Source organism: Miniopterus natalensis, chromosome 3 (genome assembly GCF_054644295.1).
Source record: "Miniopterus natalensis isolate mMinNat1 chromosome 3, mMinNat1.hap1, whole genome shotgun sequence".
Classification (NCBI taxonomy): domain Eukaryota; kingdom Metazoa; phylum Chordata; class Mammalia; order Chiroptera; family Miniopteridae; genus Miniopterus; species Miniopterus natalensis.
Genome location: NC_142083.1, coordinates 88,744,980 through 88,754,768, shown reverse-complemented (window position 1 = coordinate 88,754,768; position 9,789 = coordinate 88,744,980). Strand labels below are relative to the sequence as shown.

The following is a 9,789-nucleotide window of genomic DNA, read 5'->3' as shown; positions in this document are numbered from 1 at the left end:
GATGAGGGTATGAAGACAGCAGATACGAGAGAGTTCTAAGATACTCCGGCACAAAAGGGCATGACTCATTTGGAGAACTACTCATATCTCTACATTGCTGATGTCCAATGCTCTAGGGGAGACTGCTTCAAGGCTGGAACAAGGCGAGGGCATCTCTCAACTTCCCCTTCCTCAGGGCCATTTGTCCCTTCAGAAATTTTATTGAGCATTTAACTCTGTGCCAGTCCCTGAGGTGACAGAGGTAAATAAGGCCCAGCCTCTGCCTGCAAAGAGCTCTCAGCCGAGTGGGAGAAGCAGATTATTATGAGGGTGACATGGCAAATGCAGTGCTTGACATATGCCTGGGGCACTACTCAGTGCAGGTGAGAAGCAACGAAATCAGGACAGCCCGCAGAATGCGGTGCTTGTGCTGAGACAGAGTCTGACCAGGAGCAAGCCAGGTCCTCCCTACGTCTGAGGTCAAGGAGTGACAGAAGAAGGTGTGACAGAAAATCTCGCAGCATGAGCCAAGGCACAGAGATAAGAAAGAACTGTCGTGGGCAGCACCCTCTGCTGGTACAGTAGGCACCCTCCCCTTAGTGCTTGCTCAGGTATCTGCCAACAAGGTGCCCAGGGAGGACAGTCCCAGCCCTGGGAAATGAGTCCTGATTTGTCTGGGCCAGTCAAGGTCAGGTCATGCAGTGACTGGTTTAAGCGTGGGGCCCAGGGATGGCTAATGGGAAAGCTTCTGGGGAAAATATTGTGCCCATAAAAAGGAAATAGGCAAGGAAAAAAGTCCCCTTCCTTCCTGTGGAGGACAGGATGCCTGAAGCTGTCCAGGGTTTTCACAATGATGAGGAGACACGTTGGGAGAGGAAAGACCTGCACTCTAAGGACAGAACAGAAAGCTGGGAAGTCCCTGAAACCTTGGTGAGGTCATAGTGCCTCCAAATAAACCAGCCATAGAACCTTCACCTCTAGACATTTTATTATGTGAGATATTGAAGGTCTGTGTATTTTAAACTTCTGTTTATTTAAATCATCTCTTCCTTACAACCCAAAGTGTCGTGTCTATGAGAAACTACAAGCAACCAAGTGTGGCTGAAGCATAAAGGAATGGTGGCCGGTGGGAGTGGAAAGGTGGGCCTGGTTTGAGGGGAGTTCCCACACTAAAGAAAAGTTTTATCACAAGGTCAGCAGAGAGAACGAGAGAGAGCGGGGAGTGCGGGGCTGCAGGAAATGAAAGTTTAATGTTTGTGTAAATTGAAAGAAGGAATCTACTTGGAAATGAGAAAAAGCAAGATTAAAATGGAAAACACAGCCCCAAAGCTATTAATACCCAACAGATCCAAATTGAAAAATAAAAGCGATGGGTGAAGCATATAGTTCTCAAAATGAATTCGTGTCATAAACCATTAACATCAGCTCTACCTTATTACCTGTAATTCCGGAGAGAGGGGCTGCAAGCAGTGCGGGACGGACGTCTGAGTGGAGTGGACATCCTCAAGAGCTCTGCTTCTGGGCCAGCCCAGGCCCCTTCCCCTGTGACCACCCTACTCTGAGTGTCCTCCCCTCACCCCTTTCTGAGGCCCAGTGAGACCCCAAGCTGCCCGTGTCCCAAGGAAGATCTCAAGCACCAGCAAATGCTATTGCCAAAAGATTGTGAAATCAAGAAAACTCTTGGTAAAAGTCATTACTTCTTTCTTCCTTTATGTATCTTCCCGAGGCCTCCAAAATTGTTCTGTCCATGTTAATGCACATCCGTGTTGATGAGAAACGTAGTGTTGATGATCAGCTCTGATCTACCATTGGGTCTCAGTCAATAAATGTCACCTAAACTTGGGCCAGATGCAGGTGAGATGGGGGCTAGAATGGTCTGTAATGTCCTAATGATTCCCAAGGCTTCCCACCACCAGCACCCACACATCACCCCTTTAGCACCCTTCGCTCGCCTCTTGCATGTCACAGTATGTGGTGGTAATAACTGCTTGTGCTTTGGACATAGACGCAGATTCAGATCTTGGCTCTGCTGTGTAGGCAAGGTCTTAGAACCCCTGAGTTTCGGCTTGCTGGCCCACAGAGGCGGGGAAGCATGCCAGAGTCTCATGAGGAGTGTGAGGTTTAAGTTAGAAGCTGGGAGTATGTAGACCAGCGGGAGCTCAATAAACATTGCGTTTCCTCCACTCACCTCCCAAATCAAGATTATGACCTTTTTCTTCCTGCTATAGAAAGGGTTTGTGGTCTGTAGAGCTCTAGAGAAGAGGTATGATATTCAATGTGGTCAGTTTCCATCCTTGAAAGTTTAGGCCCTTTGTGGGCTGGGAGGATCCCGTGTGGAGAAGCATCTCCTGGGATGTTGTCGCCCACAGTATATTCCATGAGTCTGTCCAACCGTCAAAGGCAACCCTTTCTCAGTGCCTGTGTCCACCACTTTATTCACCCAGAAAATAACTCCAGAGTACTTCTCAGTTGGAAATAATTTTCCATAAGCAGTCTATCTTCAAAATATATCTAAAATCACTTCACTCCACTAGCCCAAGCCACTCTCTTGCTTCATGTGGAATACTAAATAGCTCCCTGGCTGGTCTCTCTGCGCCCAATCATTCCCCACTGGATTTTATGACCACACAGAAGCCAGAGCCATGCATTATCAACCCACCGTTCAAGACTCATCAACGGTTTCCCATCGCATTTCACCAGAAATCCAAAATCCTTAATTGGCCCTAAAGTTCTTATATAATCTCACCCAATCTTATCTCCCACCAGTCTCCTTGACTGCATTTCCTAACCTAAGTTGGAGTTTCCTCACCTGTGACGTGAAGATGATACTGGCTAAGGCTGACGGAAGAGTCAGCAGGATAAAGCCCAGAAGGCATGTTGCACTGGGCTGGGCTTCTCACCCTGCTGCGGGGTTTCTGGAAAAACAGCTCCTTACTCAGCAGATGGGCTTTGTTTTCTATATGTGATTACTCTCTCCTCTCCTCAAATGGGGCTCTCTTGACACCCTATTTCTCCTTGTCTCTGCTAACCATGCTACTCAACACACACACACACACACACACACACACACACACCTACTAGACAGACAGACTAGATTAGCTCCAGGAGAGTTAAGAAGAGCTTAAGCACCATGCCATTAGCAGCAAATGAGCTCCTTGCACACAGCTGCAGAGCATATTAAGAGGTTTCCACAGCCCCCGAAGTTCAAGTCTGTCTCTCCTAGAAGGCCTTCTAGTGTGAAGACCACTGTCTTCTTCCTCAAGCCCACCCTCAGCAGCCAGCTCAAGGCCATGGTCCCCACACCAACCAGCTCCACTTTGTCTTCTAGGGTGTAGAACCGTGGCCATCAGGCTCCCTGGAGTAACCACCCAAAGGTCCACGCACCTCTCTATCCTGATCCTGAGCCTTCATACCTAATTTTTTTGGCCCATCGTTCATGAAATGCCTCAAGCAAGCCGTGGTTCATTGGTCATCAGTCTTCAGGTTGGAAAAGCTCTTTAATTCTTTCTACAACCTCCTCACTCAGTGAGAAGCCCAGTCTGTTCTTGCAGGAGAACTGTCCAGGTTCATTGCATTCATTCAGCTTTAGGGATGTGGCGTCCTTCTTATTGGGCCATCCTTCCTATCATAATTGTTTAAACTATATCTCTCACTGGGGCAACAGAGTAAATTTAAGGCTGAGATAGAATGCCTCTCGACTCAGTGTCTCTCTATCACTCGGTACATACCTCATTGGTTTGGTCCCTTGCGTTGCCTCGTAGTGCACACCTAACTTATATTGTCCTCACACGAGGAAATTTTTGGAGACGATGCTTACTATGCTACTGTCTTTGAAGATAGAGGGAGGGCTCATGAGCCAAGGAATGCAGGAGCCTCTAAAAGCTGGAAAAGTTGGGAAAATGGATTTCCCCCTAGAGTCTCCAGAGGAATGCAGCCCTGCCAACACCTTGGTTTTAGCCCAGTAAGGCCATTTCAGACTTCTGATCTCTACAACTGTGAGATAATAAGTGTGTGTTGTTTTAAGCCACTAAGTTTGTGGTCATTTGTTACAGCAGCCATAGGACACTGATACTGTCCTGTTTCAAACTCACTCTAGCATAGTTCTAACCTTTTTCCTAAAATTCACCCACACCATCTTACATGTCGGTTTCCTTTTCTCTTTCAATTTACTTCCTATCTCCCTTGGCTGCTCATCCTTGGCTGCTCCCCTCTCAACTTAGCTGATCTGACTTTACTCTTGTACCTTGGAGACCCGAGTGTTTTTTTTATGCTGGTTCAGATTTCACAGATGGTAGGATGACAAGGGAGATAACTTCCCAGAGCTTCAGTGTGGAGTAGGGATACCATGGAAACAGGTAAGAACAGCATGCTTTGTTCTGTGTTGAGTCTATTTTAATTTGGATGGCTTCACATCTGACATCAACCACGACCATTTGGGACAAACACTAGAGATTTATAGAGGTGAAGGTACTTGCCAAAGGCCATTTACCCGGACAGAACTGACCAGGGAATTGAACTTCCCTACTTCATGCCTTTCTAAGTGTGCTATAACTGACATTGCTTTTTTTTTTTAATCCTTACCTGAGGATATGTCTATTGGTTTTAGAGAGAGAGGAAGAGACAGAGTGAGTGAGCGAGAAAGAGAAACATCAATGTGAGAGAAAGAAGCATCGATTGGTTGCCTCCAGTTCACACTCCAACCAGGGATGGAACCCAAAACCTTTGTGGAATATGGGACAACACTCCAACCAACTGAGCCACCCCTCCAGGGCAGGAAGCTTTTAAAAGTACAAACTCCTTTGACCCATCTCTGAGACTTTGATTCTGTTTGTCTGGATCAGTGCCTGGAGATGCAATGGGAGTTTCTGCTATATTTGTTTTTGTTTTCAGTTTCTCATTGATTACAAAGACCAGCCAGTTTCGGGAAACACAGCATAGATAGCAACATGGATATATTCTTGTAAAGGTGAAATGTGTGAGTGCCTTCCCCTTACCTCCATATCAAATGAAATCAGCAAGTCTCTTCTAAGAAGATCTGGGAGGAGAGTTCATCCCTGACACCGATCACATCAACAAGGTATGTGAAGGTGGTACAGAATCAACCACACCCACGGTGGGAAGTGTTCAGGACACACTCTCCCTTCCAGGAAGCTCTCTGGAAACAAGTGTGAAGTCTTTGCTCATGGCGGCCTTTTTAAAGCCCTCCATCATCCATTAAAGTCATAGATCTCAAAACTGAAAAGTCCAACAATATCACATGGTGATGAGTTGTAGGAAATGGGTATTCTCAAACACTACTGGGAGGAGGGAGGTAAAAATTGGTAACACCATCTGGGAGAAAATTTCAGACTACACATAAAAGTTGTAATATGCATATATCTGTGACCCAGAAAATTAGCTTCTCTACTCCACCTTAGAGAGAAACTCACAGAAGAGCAAATAAGCAGAACATTCAAAGATGGTCAGTTCTAAACATTGGAAACACCTTAGGTGTCCATCAAGAGAAGATGGGCATTGGGATAATACCAAAAGTGTGTAAAAAAAACCTGCTTTGTTTTGTAATTATTCTCATAGGCATTTCATGGTAAGATTAACAGTCAATAAAGTTACTTTTTATTTGTTAAAAAAAAAAAAAAAGAGGTTAGTTAAATAAAGTCAGTCTTTCCAGTACTCTGTGGCCATGCAACAGAATGTGATAGGTCTGGATGAACTGACATGAAAAGATGCCTCAGACATGCTGTTGATGGGAACAGCAAATTGCAAACTAACACAAGCTTTATATATAAAGAAAGTTGCATACACACAAAATATGTAACTCCATACGTGCCCAGTCATATTTAAGTGAAGAGACAAATTCTGAAATGGTACTCTTGAAACCCATCACAACCTTCAACTCTGGGAAGCAGACAGGACCTGCAGACAAGGGTGGTCAAGGGGAACTTTATATATAGGGCATGATTTTTTTACTACAATAATATAGTCATGTTCATAGTCGCAAGTTGTCATTGAAGTCATTCATCTCTGAAAAATCAGAAGGCTTGAGTTTATTTTGTCAACTGTGTGTGTTAACAGGAGACAATTTTTTCCTGGACCCAAGTATACGAAGATTCACTAAGCACATCTCAGGTATCAGGTACCAAGAGAAATGAGGGCTTGACTTCGTGAGACATGTGGGGATCCCCGATGGAGCTGAGAGAGTGAGGATTTGCAGCACACTTAGAGGGAGAGGAAGGCTGTCACACCCCTTGGCACTCCTCTCCTTCCCCGCCCCTCCAACATCCTTATTTGGAACTTGACTTAAGAAGCATGACGTGATGAATTGGTTCCAACCACCCAGCCACGGACCAGTTGCATTAGAATCCCCTGGAGGAATTATTTCAAAATCCACATGTTCTGATACGGCGGGGGAGTCTGGTGTGGAGCCAGCAGTCTGTCTTTGAAGAAGCACCCCCAGTTTTCTATTGCAACAGAGAGCTGGAAGCTGCACTGCCCACCAGCATTATGGTCTTACTCCAGGCTCCTAAGCCATCTGCACTTCAGTCTCCTCCCCTCCGCCAGTGGAAGTTGCTCCAATCCCAGCCCTCACTAACTCACCAGATGTTTGTGAAAACTACGGGTATATGGATGTGGAATAGGTCACTAGGGTCGTAATTACAGCTTCGTTGCTCTCTTTGTTCCAGGAGGTTCTGTGTAGTCATTGCTTTGCCCATCGGACAGGGTCAGAGTTTTTTTGGCATTACAGTCTCCATCTCCAGCCTGTGAATCCCCCATCCAGTGTCCTGGGGGCCCGATGACAGCCAGCATGATGTAGCGAGAGTTAGAAAGACCTGAGTTTGACTCCCAGGTGGGGCAGGAACTACACAACCTGCTCCCATTGTCTTCTCTGGGCTTCTTTTCACCTCGAAGATGCAAGGACGCGTTCAAACATTCACCCATTGTCATGGTTCGAGGGAGTTGGTGAGAAAGTCCCAGTGCAAATAATGTCATTTTGTCTTCTTCTAAATCTCAGATGTCGTCATCACCATTATTACTGTCGTAATAATTCAATTATTTCAGGAGCCTGAACAGGAAGCCCTCATCCATTATCTGACGTCCAGAGAGCGACACCAGTCTAGAGATTTCCTCAGCTCCGGGTCTTTCCCACCTTTCCATTTGCGGTCCAGAAAGTCAGACTTGTTGCGTTTTCGAATCAGGCCTCCCCGAGCCAGCAGCGCGGCCCAGCTCTTCCCGCGGCTGAGCGCCAGCCCGGCTCCCCGCGTCCCTCCTCGGCTGTCGGCTGTCGCAACAACTCTCACTGTCAAAACTTCCTGAGAAGAGTCATTAGTCTCAGAGACACGGGAAAGGAAGGATGTTTTGCCTGGGGCGGCTCTTTGAAAAGGTCTAACTTTCTAAAATGGTAAATAAGCCAGACTTCTTTTCTGGGGCTGCAACAAGGGCAGAAGGAGCGCAGCCGGGCTGTCACCTCCGGAGCCAGCTGCCCGGGTCCCCTCCCTCCACTGCGCCTCTGCTGCGGCCTGGGAAGCGGCTCGAGAGCAGCCTGCACGGCTCTGATTACGCCGGCAAGCACTGCACAGAGGATTTTTATTAGGTGGAAAGACGGAGGCTGGGGGGGGGGGGGGGGCCAGAACACTAGCTGGGGAGAGAAAAGCCCTTCTGCCTTCAGATAAAGGCGAAAATTATTTTATAAGCGTCTGGAGCAGCAAAGCTTGTGAAAGGTGAATGTGCCATTCAACACCACTCCTAATCTCCCGCTTGCAGGGCCCACATTTCTGAGTCAGCTCCTGGATACGCCAGTGTGATCGGGGACAGTGAGATTAGGCCTAACAAGATAGGACTGAAAGTCTGAGGTCGGCTGTGACAGCCTCCAAGTTCAGATTCCCTGCCTCGGCTCTGAGGTCTAAATTTTAGGGTCTAGTTGCTTCTGACTTAAATCCCACGAACTCGTGTTCCCTGGCATTCATCTTTTATTCTCCTGTCCTTGAGTAAAACGCTCGGGAGCCCAGCGGCTTCGCCCTTAGTGGCTGCAGATGAACTGCCGGCAGGTAATAGTCTCGGGTTTTAAGAAGGGGGAGCCAGGAGGAGGGAAGGAAAGGAATCAGCCAGGAGGGGAATCTGCCTGGCGGGAACTGTAAAAGCCGGGAGCAGGGCACTGCTTGTGAATTGGGCCCTGCTTGGCTGGTAATACACAGCCAGCCCTCCTTTATGTCAGTGGGGTGCAGAGGGGGCCCACAAGGTGACTACACTTAGGGACAATTCAGCTGAGTTAACTCTGCATCCCCACTTCTCCCACCCTCTGCAAACAATCACTAAGTTCAGTTCACCCTGCCCCTGTAGCCTCTCTCAAACCCCCACATGCCTCCACCTCCACGGCCACTGCCCCAGTGCATCCCATTGTCACCTCTCCTCTGAAGAGCTGTAACCATTGCCCACTCTCCCCCTGAACCTGTCCCTCCTCCCCCAACATACCCCAAGGCCGTTTCCTCCAAGCACTGGGGAACATCTTCTGCCCTCCTCAAATATTCATTGAGCATCTACTATGTGCCAGGCACCTGCTTAGCACTTGGAAAAGAAATTGTTAAAAAAGCATTGTAATTGGCCCTAGCTGGTTTGCTCAGTGGCTAGAGCGTTGGCCTGCAGACTGAAGGGTCCCTGGGTGGATTCCAGCCAAGGGCACATACTTCAGTTGCAGGCTCGATCCCTGGCCTGGGTCCAGCTGCGTGGGGGAGGCAACCAATCAATGTTTTTCTCTCTCTCTCTCCCACTCTCTCTGAAAAGCAATGGGGAAAAAACCCTTGGGGGAGAATTAAATAAATAAATAAATAGCATTATAATTATAAAAAGTAAGATTTCCCTTTTTTAGAAGCAAGTAGTATTCCATTTTGTAAATGTACCTCAGCTTTCTTAACCAGTCATCTACTGATGGGCACTTGGACTGCTTCCAGATCGTGGCTGTTGTAAATAAGGCTGCAGTGAACATAGGGGTGCATAGATTCTTTCAAATTAGTGCTTCGGGTTTCTTAGGGTATAGTCCCAGAAGTGGCATTGCTGGGTCATAAGGCAGCTCCATTTTTAATCTTTTTTCTTTTATATATACGTAATTGAGTTTATTGCAAGAAATGGTAAGAAAAAGTGGGGTTGCAGAAAGAAAAGAGGTGGAGACACAACTGGATGGAAGTTTTCCTGCTGGGCCTACTATCCACAGGCCTCAGCAGCCCCGCCATGGGTCTGCCCGATTCTTTCACATCAAAAAGTTGATCTTGCGAATCATTTCCATGTTATAGATCCTCAAGCAGGTTTCATGGCTTTCCCTCTGTTGTCTGCAGCAAGGCTTCTCATTGTACCGGTGTCACTTGATGTTCTCAGTGAGCCCATCCATGGTGAGGATTCTGTTTAGGGTCCTGTACGCACTTTCCACATTCCCTTCCTGCACCATCACAGTCCTGGAAATGAACTTCAGATGTTTTGCCATGACCTTGGAATTAAGTCTTCATTCTGCAGGACTCCTCGCCCACGGGACTCAGCTGATGTGAAGCCCCCATTTTTAATTTTTTGAGGAACCTCCATACTGTTTCCCACAGTGGCTGCACCCGTCTGCATTCCCACCAGCGGTGCACCAGGGCTCCCCTTTCCCCACACCCTCGCCAGGGGTTATTGTTTGTTGATTTATTGATGGAGCCATTCTGACAGGTGAGAGGTGATATCTCATTGTGGTTTTAATTTGCATTTCTCCGATGACTAGTGAAGTTGAGCACCTTTTCCTATGTCTCTTGGCCATCTGTATGTCCTCTGTAGAAGCGTCTATTCGGGTCC

At 47.2% G+C, this 9,789-nt stretch overlaps 1 pseudogene; it reads right to left on the bottom strand.

Moving 5' to 3' along the window:
* Window positions 1–9,184: 9,184 nt before the first annotated feature.
* LOC107526818 (small ribosomal subunit protein bS21m pseudogene) lies at window positions 9,185–9,448 on the bottom strand (annotated as a pseudogene).
* Between the last annotated feature and the right edge of the window lie 341 nt (window positions 9,449–9,789).